This window comes from Stenella coeruleoalba (genome assembly GCF_951394435.1).
Source record: "Stenella coeruleoalba genome assembly, chromosome: 13".
NCBI lineage: Eukaryota > Metazoa > Chordata > Mammalia > Artiodactyla > Delphinidae > Stenella > Stenella coeruleoalba.
Window position 1 is genome coordinate 36,790,672 of NC_137159.1, and position 15,552 is coordinate 36,806,223.

At 38.6% G+C, this 15,552-nt stretch overlaps 1 long non-coding RNA gene across 1 annotated transcript in view; it reads left to right on the top strand.

The window, feature by feature from the left end:
* LOC307196372 overlaps positions 1-15,552 on the top strand; it is a 115,749-nt gene that overhangs the window by 33,754 nt on the left and 66,443 nt on the right. The window contains exon 4 of the long non-coding RNA XR_013831116.1: positions 6,012-6,205. This is a non-coding gene — a long non-coding RNA (uncharacterized lncRNA). The remainder of the gene's footprint in view (positions 1-6,011; positions 6,206-15,552) is intronic.

Here is a 15,552-nt window from a genome sequence, read left to right on the forward strand (position 1 = left end):
ATTTTTGGTGATTTGAAGATATATATACAAATTCTTTGATGCTCCTCCTTTGAAGAGGTGGTACTTACCATCTTCCCTCTTCTGTCTCCTTGAGTGTTGGCTGGACTTTGTGACTTGCTTCTTATGAATAGGCTATGGCATAAATGACAATGTGTGACTTCTGAGACTAGGTAACAAAAGACATTGTGACTTCCTTCTTGCACTTTCTCTTGGATCACTTGCTGTGGAGGAAGCTAGCTGCCGTGTCAAGAGGACATTCAAATAACGTTATGGAGCGGCCCACATGGCGAGGAACCGAGTCCTCTTTTGAGTGAGCCATCTTGGAAGTAGATCCTCCAACCCAGTCAAACCTTTATCTGATGACTGCCCCAACTGACAGCTTAACTACAAAGTCATGAGAGACCCTGAGCTAGAACCACCTAGTTAAACCTCTCCTCAATTCCTGACCCAAAGAAATTTTCAGACAATAAACGTTGTTTTAATCTGCTGAGTAATGTGTTATGCAGCAATCAATAACTAATACACTCTTCTGCCATTAAACACTTAGCCTTACCTCTAGATAAGTGTTGAACATATATTTTTTTGGATATTGCTTTGGAAAGATGCCAAATTGTTAGTCCATCTGGAATACACACATATTTCAGCCCTAACTATTCCCCAAATTTCTCTAAATTCGTATCTGCTAAGGGCCATAATCCTGCCAGCGTCCTTCTGAACTTCTGATCATTTTATTTTGCTTATTTATTCAATCAGAAAAAATATAGTTCTCATGACTGTGCTTGATGCTGTGGGAAGATAAAAATATGGGCAAAACATGGTCTCTCTTCATATGTGACACTATACCAGTAGAGATAGGTCTTGAGAAAGGCTATTTCCATTATGTAAGAACCAGAAGTGCAACTGTACTGAACTCATAACTCACTGGGCAAAGTAACATTCTGTCATCCAAATAAAGGGAACATAAGATCTTTTCAGATGTCTCTGAAGTAATTGCCAGACTTCAATTGGGGTTTCTTAAGATTAAGTTATGTGTATTCAGTTGTATATGCCACTTGGATATACTCTAAGAGCCTAAAATGCTTTATTTAGGAGCAGGGAATATCCTCAAGTACTCTTTTAGACTTTGGGGTTTCAGGTATCAATAATATATATAATTATTAATTATGGGGACTTAGGTAACTAATTTTTTTCTTTTTAACTGAGATCATAAAAAACAAACAAAAACTATATCATCATTATTCCATTATTCCATAAACATTTTAATGCTTTTCTCTCTCCCAAAATTGAGGAAGGACATGAATTCAGAACAGAGGGCATTTCTTTAAACTGAATGAATTTAGCTCACTACATTACCTTATTTTTTTATTTTGCTCTGGGTCAATGAAAAGTGTGCTGACCAACACTCTCTGACCTGTAACACAGATTGGCAAACTACTGGCCCAGGGGCCAAATTTAGCCTTAAGCCTTTAACTGGGGCTTGAGCTAATAATGATTTTTACTTCTGTAAATGGTTACAATAAAAAAAGAAAAATGAGACAAAGACTGGTTGTTGTCCACAAGGCCTAAAATATTTACTATCTGGCCCTTACAGAAAAAGATGGCAAACCTCTTATCTATATCAGCCCGTAATTAGATCGCTTTAGAAAAGACTCTGATGCTGCTACAAACCATTGAGATTACTATGGAGTGGTTATCACCACTGGGCTAGTGTCAAGGAAAGATTAGACTTGAGGCTACTTTGGTGTATTCCTTAAACTTCCACTGTCTCTGAAACCTTGGGCAAGTCACTGAATCTCAGTGAGCCCGTTACCTCATTTATAACTTGATAATGGTTGAGGTCACTTCCAAATCTAAAATTCTACTTCTAAGATACCACCAACCTTCTATGGTTTACCTTCCTTTAAATTCTGTTTCTCCTCTTCTTTTTTTTTAACCTATTTTATTGCAGGTTTTTTTCCCCAATTTTATTGAGATTTAATTGACATATAGCACTCTTTAAGTTTAAGGTGTATAGCATAATGATTTGACTTATATGCATCATGAAATGATTACACTAGTAAGTTTAGTGAACATCCAACATCTCATATTGATACAAAATTAAAGAAATAGAAAAAAAATATTTTCTTCTTGTGATGAGAACTCTTAGGATATATTCTCTTAACTTTCATATATAACATATAGCAGAGTTAATTTATTATGTTGTACATTATATCCCTAATACTTGTTTATCTTATAACTGGAAGTTTGTACCTTTCGACTGCCTTCATCCAATCCCCCCTCTCTCTACCCCCCACCTCTGGTAACCACAAATCTGATCTCTTTTTCTATGAGTTGGTTGGTTGGTTGGTTGGTTGGTTTTTGAAGTATAATTGACCTACAACATTATGTTATTTCCTGTCATACAACATACTGATCCACTATTTCTACATGTTACAAAATGATCACTATGGTAAGTCTAGATGCCATCTGTCACTACACAAAGATATTACGTAATTATTGACTATATTCCCCTCTCTGTACATTTCATATGCATGATATTTATTTTGCAACTGGAAGTTTGTACCTCTTAATCTCTCTTACCTCTTTCTGTCCTCCCCACAACTCCCTCCCCTCTGATAGCCACCTGTTTGTTCGCTGAATCTGTGACTCTGTTTCTGTTTTATGTTTATTCACTTGTTTTGTTTTTAGAGTCCACGTATAAGTAAAATCATACAGTATTTGTCTTTCTCTGCCTGACATATTTCACTTAGCATAATACCCTTTAGGTTCATACATGTTGTTGTAGATGGCAAGATTCCATTCTTTTTTAATGCCTGAGTAATATTCCATTGTATATATATACCACATCTTCTTTATCCATTCATCTATTGTTGGGTATTTAGGTTGCTTCCATATCTTGGCCATTGTAAATAATGCTTCAATGAACATAGGGGTGCATATATCTTTACAAATTGATGTTTTTGTCTTCTTGGGATAAATTACCCAGGAGTAGAATTGCTGGATCATATGGTGGTTCTATTTTTAATTTTTTGAGAAACCTCCATACTGTTTTCCATAGTGGCTGCACTAATTTCCATTCCCACCAACAGTGCATGAGAGTTCTCTTTTCTCCACATCTTTACCAATGCTTGTTATTTGTTGTATTTTGATAATAGCCATTTTGACAAGTGTGAGGATTATCTCATTGTGGTTTTGATTTGCATTTCCCTGATGATTAGTGATGTTGAGCATCTTTTCATATGCCTGTTGGCCATCTGTGTGTCTTCTTTAGAAAGTTGTCTATATTGGTCCTCTGCCCATTTTTTAATTGGGTTATTTGTTTTTTTGATGTTGAATTGTATGAGTTCTTTGTGTATTTTTGGATATTAACCACTTATAGGATATAACACTTGCACATATTGTTTCTTATTCAGTAAGTAGCCTTCACTATACTGAAGCTTTTTAGTTGGATGTAGTTTTATTTGTTTATTTTTGCTTTCGATTCACTTCTGAGGAGACACATCTAAAAAACAATTACTAATACTGATGGCAAAGAGATTATTGCCTGTGTTTTCTACCAGAACTTTCATCACTTCAGGTCTTACATTTAAGTTTTCAATCCATTTTTAATTTATTTTTGTGCATGCTGTGAGAGAGTAGGCCAGTTGATTCTTTTGCATGTAGCTATCCAGTTTTCCCGACACCATTTATTGAATAGACTGTCTTTTTCTCCACTGTATACTCTTTTTTTTTTTTTTACTTTTTGGCCACACCACGCGGCATGTGGGATCTTAGTTCCCTGACCAGGGATCGAACCCACACCTCCTGCAGTGGAAGCGTGGAGTCTTAACTGCCAGACCACCAGGGAAGTCCCTCCATTGTATATTTTTGCCTCCTTCATTGTGTTAATTGACCATACAAGGATAGGTTCAGTTCTGGGCTCTCTATTCTGTTCCATTGATCTAAGTGTCTGTTTTTGTGCCATTACCATACTGCTTTGATTACTGTAGCTTTGTAGTGTAATTTGAAATCAGGGCACATGATACCTCCAGCTTAATTAAGATTATTTTGACTATTTGAGGTCTTTAGTGTTTCCATACAAATTTTAGAATTATTTGTTTTAGTTCTATGAAAACTGCCACTGTTATTTTGATAAGGATTGCACTGAATCTGTAGGTTGCTTTGGGTAGTATGGTCATTTTAACAATATTAATTCTTTCAATCCATGAGCATGATATATTTTCCATCTGTGTCATCTTCAGTTTCTTTCATCAGTATCTTACAGTTTTCTGAGTGCAGGTCTTTTACCTTCTTAGATAGATTTATTCTTAGGTATTTTATTCTTTTTGATGCAGTTGTAAATGGGATTGCTTTCTTCATTTCTCTTTGTGATAGTTCATTGTTACTGTATAGAAATGCAACAGATTTCTGTATATTAGTTTTGTATCCTGCAACTTTACCAAATTCATTAGTGTGTTCTAGTAGTTTTTTGGTGATCTCTTTAGGATTTTTCTGTATATACTATCATGTCATCTGCAAATAGTGTCAGTTTTATTTTTCCTTTTCAATTTGTATTCCTTTTATTTCATTTTCTTGTCTGATTGCTGTGGCTAGACTTCCAATATCAAGTCTAATAAAAGTGGAGAGGGCTTCCCTGGTGGTGCAGTGGTTGAGGGTCCGCCTGCTGATGCAGGGGACACGGGTTCGTGCCCCGGTCCGGGAGGATCCCACATGCCGCGGAGCGGCTGGGCCCATGAGCCATGGCTGCTGAGCCTGTGCATCCGGAGCCTGTGCTCCGCAACGGGAGAGGCCACAACAGTGAGAGGCCTGTGTACTGCAAAAAAAAAAAAGTGAAGAGAGTGAGCATCTTTGTCTTGTTCCTGATCATAGAGGAAATACTTTTCAACTTTTCACCAATGAATATGATGTTAGCTGTAGGCTTGTCATATATGGATTTTATTAGATTGAGCTATGTTCCCTCTATACCCACTTTGTTGAGAAATTTTATCGTAAATGAATGTTGAATTTTGTCAGAAGCCTTTTCTGCATCTATTGAGATGGTTATGTAATTTTTATGCTTCAATTTGTTAAGGTGGTATATTACATTAGTTGATTTGTAGATATGAAACATCCTTGCATACCTAGGGTAAATCCAGCTTGATTATGGTGTATGATCCTTTTACTGTATGGTTGAGGATTTTTGCATCTATGTTCATGAGTGATATTGGCCTGTAATTGGCCTGTAATTTTCATTTTTTGTGTTATCTTTGTCTGATTTTGGTATCAGGGTGATGCTGGCTTTGTAGAATGAGTTTGGAAGCATTCCTTCCTCTGCAGTTTTTGGGAATATTTTGAAAGGGATGGGTGTTAACTCTTTTCTAAATATTTGGAAGAATTCACCTGTGAGGCCATCTGGTCCTGGACTTTTGTTTGTTGGGAGTTTTTAAAATTACTGACTAAATTGCATTACTGATAATTAGTCTGGTCATATTTCCTATTTCTTCCTGAATCTGTTTTGGGAGATTGTATATTTCTATGAATTTGTCCATTTCTTCTAGAGTTGTCCTTTTTATAGGCGTATAATTGCTCATAATAATCCCTTATGATTGTTTATAATTCTGTGGTGTTGGTTGTAACTTCTTCATTTCTGATTTTATTGATTTGAGTGTTCTCTCTTTTTTTCTTAATGAATCTGGCTAAAGGTTTATTGACTTTATCATTTAAAAAATACAGCTTAGTTTCATTGATCTTTTCCATTTTTTTTAGCCTCTATTTCATTTATTTTTGCTCTGATCTTTATGAGTTCTTTTTCCTTCTACTAAGTTTGGGTTTTGTTTGTTCTTCTCTTTCTAATTCCTTTAGGTGAAAGGTTAAGTTTTTTATTTGAGTTTTTTTTCCTGTTTCCTGAGGTAGGCTTGTATCACTGTAAACTTCCCTTTGAGAACTGATTTTGCTGTGTCCCGTAGATTTTGGATCATTGTGTTTTTGTTTTCATTTGTTTTCATGATTTTTTTTTTTTTTTTTTTTTGCAGTACATGGGCGTCTCACTGTCGTGGCCTCTCCCATTGTGGAGCACAGGCTCCGGATGCACAGGCTCAGTGGCCATGGCTCTTGGGCCCAGCCGCTCCGCAGCATGTGGGATCTTCCTGGACCGGGGCACGAACCCACATCCCCTGTATCGGCAGGCGGACTCCCAACCACTGCGCCACCAGGATAGCCCCTTCAGGTTAGTTTTAAAATTTTCTTTTTTGGTTTCTTCAGTGATTCATTGGTTGTTTAGTAGTGTATTGTTTAGCTTCCATGTGTTTATTGTTTTTGTGTTTTTTGTTTTCTTGTAGTTGATTTCTAGTCTCAGAGCCTTGTGGTTGGAAAAGATGCTTGATATAATTTCAGTTTTCTTAAATTTATTGGTATTTGTTTTGTGGCCTAGCATGTGATCTATCCTGGAGAATGTTCCATGTGCACTTGAAAGAATGTGTATTCTGCTGCTTTTGGATGGAATGCTCTCTACATATACATAAGTCCATCTGATCTAATGTGTCACTTAAGGCTAGTGTTTACTTATTATTTTCTCTCTGGATGATCTACCTATTGATGTAAGTGGGGTGTTAAAGTCCCTTACTATTATTGTGTTACTGTCAATTTCTCCCTTTGTGTCTGTTAATATCTGCTTTATATATTTAGGTGCTCCTATGTTGGGTGCATATATATTTACCATCATTATATCTTCTTCTTGGATTGATCCCTTGATCATTATGCAATGTCTTTCTTTGTCTCTTGCTACAGTCTGTTTTAAAGTCTATTTTGTCTGATATACTTAGTACTTTCCTTTTTTGTCCATTTGCATGGAATACCTTTTTCCATCCCCCTACTTTTAGTCTGTGTGCATCTGTAGATCTGAAGTGAGTCTCTTGTAGGCAATGTATATATGGGTCTTGTTTTTGTATCCATTCAGCCACTCTCTATCTTTTGATTGGAGCATTTAGTTCATTTACATTTAAAGTAATTATTGACATATAGGTACTTATTGCTATTTTGTTAATTGAGAATTATTTTTGTAGTTCTTTTCTGTTCCTTTCTTCTCTTCCCTTGTGACTTAATGACTAACTTTAGTGTTATGTTTGGATTTCTTTCTCTTTTGTATGTGTATATCTATTATAGATTTTTGGTTTGTAATTACCATGAGGTTTATATATAGTAATATATATGATAATTTTATATGCATATATAAAAAATATATATATGATTATTTTAGGTTGCTGATCTCTTTAGTTCAAACATATTTTAACAACCCTGCATTTTTACTCACCACCCCCACCCACATTTACTGTTTTTGACACCATATTTTACATCTTTTTGTTTTACATACCCTTAACTGCTTATTGTAGATATAGATGATTTTAGTACTTTTATCTTTTAAACTTTCTACTGGCTTTATAAGTGGTCATGTTACTACCTTTACTGTATAAATACCTTTACCAATGAGATTTTTCCTCTCATAATTTTCATAATTCTAGTTGTGACCTTTTTTTTGTCTTAAAGAAGTCCCTTTAACATTCTTGTACAGCTGGTTTGGTGTTGCTGAACTCTTTTAGCTTTTGCTTGTCTATAAAACTTTTGATCTTTCCTTCAAATCTGAATGAAAGCCTTGCTGGGTAGAGTAGTCTGATTGTAGATTTTTCCCTTTCATCACTTTAAACATATTATGACATTCCCTTCCAGCCTGCTGCAGGGTTTCTGCTAAAAAGTCGGCTGATGGCCTTATGGGAATTTCTTATACGTAACTTGTTGCTTTTCCCTTACTGCTTTTAAGATTCTCTCTTTATCTTTAATTTTTGCCATTTTAATTACAGTGTGCCCTGGCATCTTCCTCTTTGGTTGATCCTGCTTGGGCCACTGTGATTCCTGGACCTGGATGTCTGTTTCCTTTCCCAGGTTAGGGAAGTTTTCAGCTATTATGTTTTCAAATATGTTCTCTGCCACTTTCTCTCTCTCTTCTTCTTCTTCTGGGTCCTTTATAATGCAAATGTTAGTACACTTGATGTTGTCCTACAGGTATCTTAAACTATACTCATTTTTAAAAATTGTTTTCTTTTTTCTGTTCAGCTTGAGTGATTTCCATCATTCTGTCTTCCAGCTTGCTGATTTGTTCTTCTGTATTATCTAATGTTGATTCCTTCGATTGTATTTTTTATTTCAGTTATTTTATTCTTCAGCTCTGTTTCATTCTTTTTTATATTTTCTAACTCTTGTTAAAGTTCTTACTGTGTTCATCCATTCTTCTACCAAGATCTTAGAGCATCTTTATGATCATTACCTTGAACTCTTTATCAGGTAGATTGCCTATCTCTACTTCACTTAGTTCTTCTGGGGTTTTATCTTGTTCCTTTGTTTGGAACATATTTCTCTGTAGCCTCATTTTGCCTAACTCACTGTTTTTATTTCTGTGTTTCTGGTAGGTTGGTTATGTTTCCCAATCTTGGAGAAGTGGTCTTTTGTAGGAGACTGCCCTCTGGTTACTAGAGCTGTATGCCCTAGGGGTGCCCCCAGTGTGGGTTGAGTGAGCCCTTCTATTGTAGCAGGCTGGCTATTGTGGGCAGTCTGGTAGGCCTGGATGGCCCCCAGTTCAGTTGGTTTCCAGGCCCTGCCTTATGTGGAGGCTGCCAGCTGCTGGTGGACAGGGCAGGGTCCTAAGGCTGCTGGGTGTAGAGCTCCTGGGGATCCCAGGGCTAGTGCTGGCCCTCTAGTGGGCAGAGCCAGGTCCCAGGGTGGCTGACTCTGGGGCTTGCAGTGCCTGATCTAGTGTCAGCTTGCTGGGGGCAGGGCCAGTTCCTGACTTTACTGGCTGCAGGTTCTGGGGTGTCCCAAAGGTGGTGCTGGCCTGCTGGTGAGTGGGGCTAGATCCCAGAGCAGCTGGCTGAGGGGCCTAAGCTGTCTAGTTGTCAGCCTGCTGGTGGGCAGGGCTGGGGCCCAGGGAATCCCAGGGCTGGTACTGGCTCACTGGTGGGTGCAGCTAGTCCTGGGGTCTCTGGCTGCAGGACTCTAGGGGTCCAGGTGTTGGTGTTGGCCCACTAATGGGTGGTCCTGGGGCCCATGGGTCTCAAGGCTGGCGCCAGCCTGCAGATGAATGGGCTGGGTCCTGACACTGTAGGTTGCAGGGCTGCATTGGTCCTGGAGCTGGTGTTGACCTCTGGTGGGCAGGGCTGGGACCCAGGGCATCCCAGGGCTAGTGCCCTCTTACTGGTGGACAGGTTCAGATCCTGGGCCTAGTGCTGGCCCACTGATGGGCAGAACTGGGTTCTGACATCTCTAGCTGCAGGGCCGCAGGGGTCCTGGAGCTGCTGTTGGCCCACTGGTAGGTGGAACCAGGACCTGAGGTCACTGGCTGCAGTTCCCAGGGGTCCCTGAGATGGTGGGTGAGGTTGATCCTAGATCTAGTACTGGCAGTACAGGGCATCTGGGGGTTTAAGGGGTCCTAAGGAAGCCAGCCTGCTGGTGGTGGGGGCAGGGCAGAGTCCTGAGGCTAATAGGCTAGAGGGAGGATTCCAAAATGGCACTTGCCAGCACCAGTTTCCACGTGGTAGAACCAGCTCCCCAAAATGGCTTCCACCAGTGTCTGTATCCCCAGGGTGAGCTCCAGTTGCCTCCTGCCTCTCTGGGAGCCTCTCCAAGATCAGCAAGCGGGTCTGACCCAGGATCCTTTCCAATGCCTGCTTCTGCCCTGGGTCTTGGAGCATGTGAGATTTTGTGTGCACCCTTTGAGAATGGAATTTCTTTTCTATAGCCCTCTGGCTTTCCTGAAATAAGCCCTGATGGCCTTTCAAAGCCAAATGTTCTAGGGGTTCATCTTCCCAGTGCAGGTCCCAGTGCAGGACCCCAGTGCAGAGCCCAATGTGAGGCTCAGTCCCCTCGTTCTTTGGGGACAACCTCTGCAGTTGTAATTATCCTCCCATTTGTGGGTTGCCTACCCCAGGGCTCTGGGTCTTTATACCACATCTCCATCCTTCCTACTTATCTCAATGTGGTTTCTTCTTTATATCTTTAATTATAGAAGATCTTTTCTGCTCATCTTCAGGTCTGTCTCATCAATAGTTGCTCTGCAATTTTATAATTTTGGTGTGCCTTTGGAAGGAGGTGAGATCAGGTGCCATCTTGGACACCAGAATCTTAGTCACAAGAAGGCTGTCAGAAGCAATGTGATTACAGGCTTCCTTGGCATATCCAAAAGGAGAGAGATTTTCAGTTTCTCCTCTTAAAATCAACAACTAATAAGATATTGACAAGCTTTCTTAGTTAATTTCCTCACAGGCTAAATTTCTTGGACATCTCTGTTCACTTGGACCAAAATGGCTCTTCAGAATGCAGTTGATTTACATAATAGGAAAATTCCAGAAACAGAAAACTATTATTTGCATTGGTAGACTCTAAGTGTAAAATATTCTTGGTAGGTGTGGTAATTAAGCAAAAGTAAGAAGTACCCATTTGTTCACTTCTAAAACATTTCAGATCATGGATAGATCTTAGATCTAGAACACTGATGACCTTCCAAAATTCAAAATAAGTAATTCTAAGGTTGGTATTATTTCAACTGAAAAATATAACCTTTTAGAGATATTAAGTATAGAATTATTACCCTGTTTGGTCAGAAGAAAGATACCTTAGACTTCAATTCAACATCTAATTATGATAGATGCAGCCTAATTTCAAGCTAAAATAAAGATATTTATTCTTGCTTAATTCTCCTAACCATAAATTTCTTCTGGAATAAAAGAAACATTTGAACATTAAAATGGTACTTTTAATATTTATCTTTTTTTTTTTTTACAAAGAACCTTAACTTTACATGAAAGCATCAAAAATAGCATACTCATCTAAGGTCAAATATGTTATTTACTTATCAATTTGGTTTCTTTAAAAAATTCAGTTGTTAAAGAATTATGGCTTCCTGCAAGTAGTTAATAGGTTATAATATGTAGACAAACTTAGAACAGTTCAGGATAGAATGATTTTAAATAAAATTTAATACCTTATTGTCCTATGACCACTTATTTCTTTGGTAACACTTGCACTTTTTTTTCTGAAAAGGTGTCTGGAATTGACTGGACTAAAAGAATTTTATAGCTCGCCACACTTTGCCCCAAGGCAAGTTGGCAGGGAGCAGAGACTGGCTGTTAAGTCTCAGTAACCAGAGGAGCCTGGTGTTTCCTTGGCAAAGTAAATGTGGACCTAATTTCTGGCTCTAAGCAGGGAAGAGAAATAGAACAATGACCAATGATGGCTGTATGAATTTTCCTCTCCTTTAAAACTCCTTTTTTAAAAAGTTACAAAAGTTTTCTACATAGAAAGACTAGTGCTAGCTAGTCCCTTCCTTGTGCTAGCTTTCTTTCTTCACTTAGATTTTCTTTTCCCTATATCTTACTTTGTAAGTATAATTATATCTTTTTTCATTGCCTTGGTATTCTATTAGATTATATAAGTGAGAACAGGACCACATTTTTAATATTTTTTTACTACCCCTCTTCCTTTATAATCTCCACATCCTAGGAACTTTATTTTATTTTATTTTATTTTTTGTGGTACGCGGGCCTCTCACTGTTGTGACCTCTCCCGTTGCGGAGCACAGGCTCTGGACGCGTAGGCTCAGCGGCCATGGCTCACAGGCCCAGCTGCTCCGCGGCATGTGGGATCTTCCCGGACCGGGGCACGAACCCGTGTCCCCTGCATCGGCAGGTGGACTCTCAACCACTGCACCACCAGGGAAGCCCCCTAGGAACTTTATTGATAGTCTTGAGCAACTTTTAAAAAATTATTCATTGCAAATCATTTGGGTAAACCTTCACCAATTAAGACTGATTATATAATTCAATCTGAATTAATTATGAAATAATTAATACAATTTTATTCCTCTCATGAATATAACATTATTTATCATGAACATTAATGAGAGAAATCTGCTTTAATGTACACATAAGAGTGATCTGCATTGGCTTATGACTTGTTGAAATAGTTTCTTCTAAAGTGTTTGAGCATAACTCTTCTCTTAATTAGTTTAAATGTGAACACAGCTACTTTACTGAGCTCTTTGAGAACAAGAAGTGAGTACTTATCTCTGTGAACCTATCACTTAACAAGTCCTGGGATATAGTAGTTACTCAATAAATGCTTGTCAAATTAAATTTTATATGTAACTGAGTGACTAGCATTTGTTAAGAAAGAAAAACTTCTTCCTCATTCCTAGGAGAAATGGCACAGAGACTGTATTAGTTTGCTAGGGCTGCTGTAACAAAGTACCACAAACTGAGTGGCTTAAACAACAGAAATGTATTGTCTCACAGTCCCATAGGCTAGAAGTCTGAGATCGAGATATTGGCAAAGTTGGTTCCTTCTGTAATCTGTGAGGGAAGGATATATTCCTCTCCTTGGCTTGTAGATTGACTCTGTTCTCTATGTCTCTTCACATTATTTTCTATCTCTCTGTGTCTGTGTCCAAATATCCTCTTCTTCTAAGTGCTCTGGTCACAATGGATTAGGACCCACCCTACTGACTTCATTTTAACTTGATTAGCTCTGTAAAGACCCTATCTCCAAATAAGGTATTCTGAGGGACTAGGAGTTAGAACTTCAACATATAAATTTTCGGGGGTCACAATTCAATTCATAAGAAACACTGAAAGACTAGGGTCTGAATTAGTATTTGTATGGCATAACTGAATAAATGTGTTCATGCTCCAAAAAATACACTGGAATATAGTATCTAGGTCAGTGTCCAGTCTCTACCTTCAATAAGGTGCCTCTAGGGAAGTTTGCATTACAAAATATTAATCAGGTGAAAACAGCACTCAAAGGGTGAAACAGAGATATATCAGTGAGGATGCTTTGAACTGTGAGTAAAAGACATCTTCAATTTAAATAGACTTAAGCCATAAGGATATTTACTATTATACATGACAAGAAATCCTGAGGTAGACAGTCTATAAGACTATTTAATTCAGTGTCTGAAGGACCCTGTTTCTTTCCATTGTTTTCCTTGCCTAAGCATGTCAGCTTTGTACATAGCAAAAAGCTCTGCTAATGTTTACCAGATGGCTGCAGCAGGCCCGTACATTGTAACCCGACATGACAAAATAAAGGGCACAGAGGGAAGCTGTGATTTCCTTGTGTATTTTTTTAAAAAGTAGGAAAATATTTACCAGAAGTCTTCTAGCAAACTTTTCCTCATATGTCATTGCTCAGTACACCCATGTCTAAAACAGTTACCAGCAAGGAGAACAGAAAAATCATGACTGGCCTAGACTAGTCAGGATTTACCTCATGGGAATGGGCATGAGACCAATGTCTCCTGATGCACATGGACATGTAGAAAGGGGTGGGTACCTGAACAAAAGTAGGGCTCTTTCAATAAGAAGGGAAAACGGATATGGAGTAGACAGCCAACACTATCACATAAGTCAAACTTTGTACCTCCTTTTTCCCACACACAATCTAAAATAATATCCATACCTACTTGAGACACATTCATTATCTCTCCAGTGGGAGACATCCCAAAGTCTCAGCCAGCAACCACATCCAGCACCGAGGCCAAGAGCTCTCTGTCAGGTCTGGACATGGTTCCTTGTGAACCCATGGCTTAAAGTTTTCCACCTCAAACATTTTCAATATGAAATAATAGAGAAGGAACAAGATAAATATAATTGAAACTCTTATTTGGAAAGGAGAGAATGGAAATGACATTCAGTGGATATTGGCCCATAGCCCATATCATATCCTATTAGAAAGAAGAGAGGACTGCCCACCCTAGCAGTGATGAGTCCCTTGGTCGGCCAATATGGTAGTCTCTGATTCTGTTTTTTGGGATAACCCATTGCCTTCCATTGCCCTTAGTTCTGTTCTTTTGGGAACATCTTCCTTGTTCATTGTCTTCTATGGCTACATTTGAAACAGGTATTAGATAGTTTAGCACTTTTTGTTAGTGTGAGTTTGGGGTGCTGGGAGGGTGCCTAAGGAATTGAACTATCACAGAATTGCTCATTGCTGTGGATTGGCCAGGCTTAGAATTTCTTTGATAGTCAATTCCCTAAGAGACTTAGTGGATTCTGATTTCTTTTGGCTAATTCTACAAATCAGTAAATACGGTCAGAGAGTCCAACTAGACATAGTCTTTGGGTCTGAGCACTTCAGTCTTCTAGCCATAAACATCTCTCTGAGATCTGCCCATTCTCCTAGTTCACATTTTGATGACCTTTGTTGCTAGTGTAATTGAAAACAATGAATGTAGATAGAGAAGCCCCTTCTGTAAACCTATATTTGACATAAAACTAGGTGCCTTTGTCCAATGTAAGTTATTTAGCAGGACATCTATAGGAGAAACTTTGGCAATTAAGTTTATCTCCTACTACTGCCTCCCACGTCCTTCTCTGTTTTCAGCCTAAGCTTCCATTTTTGTTATACGTTTTTAGTGAAAACCATAAGACGTAGTCAACATTTACTGACATTCTCATTCTTACTACCATTTCTCCTAATACTAGACACTACTACAATACTTCAGTTGTTTTCAAATTCAAACAACAGAATATCCCAACTCAGATTATCTTAAACAGTGAGAATATTTGTTATTCAGATAATAAGAAGGCTGAAAATAGTGTTCCATCAGTTAAATGACATTATCAAGGCCTCGGATTTTTTTCCATTTTTCTGTTTTGTCATTTTAAGCATATCAACTTTGTTTTCAGGCTAGCTTCTCCCGTGGCTGCACCAGGTTCATGCAACCTATCCTACATAATGTCCAGTGGAAGAAGCTAGGCTCAGGTATTGGGTAGACAACTAAAATGTTCACTATAAATGTCTAGATAGAAGAGTGCTGATGGTTAACACTAAGAAAGATAGCCAATGGGTACATCAGGTTAGAAACAAAGGTGGTAGGCAAAAGTGGTAGAGAATTGCATCTTTTAGAATACATTCAGCTGCAAATAACAGAAACCCAACTGAAAGTGGTGGCTTAAACAGTAGGAAAATTTACTGGTTCAGACAACTGGAAGTCCAGACATAGACTGGGCTTCAGATATGGTTAAAACTCAGTTGAACAACATCACCAAGGACCCAGGATAACATCAGTTCTATCCTAAAGTGGTTTTCTCATATTCGTAGGGTGGTAGTAACAGTTGAAGCTACATGCTTCTTTGTTTAAAAAAAAAAAAAAGCCATCTCTTCTAATGACTCACTTATAAGCGAGGAAACTTTTCCTAGAAGCCTCCAAACAATCTTCTTAGCATGTCTTGTTGGCCTAGGAACAGTCATGTGCCTATTCCTAAACCAGTCTGTTTCTAAAGGAATGCCATGTGCTGATTGGTTTAAGCATTAGGTCCTAGACCAATTGTAGGCCAAAAAGGATCAGATTGTATTGATTGAGGCAGACTTATCAGGGCCTGCCTCACATGTCTAGGTCAGTTCCTTACACCAAATGGCTGATGCACGGTGTCAGGAGGTGGGATAGATGTTGAAGAGATTACCTCATTGTCTACTACACAAGTGGAAGCCAACATTAAGGGATACCCCAGGTCGCATGGGGAAGGGATG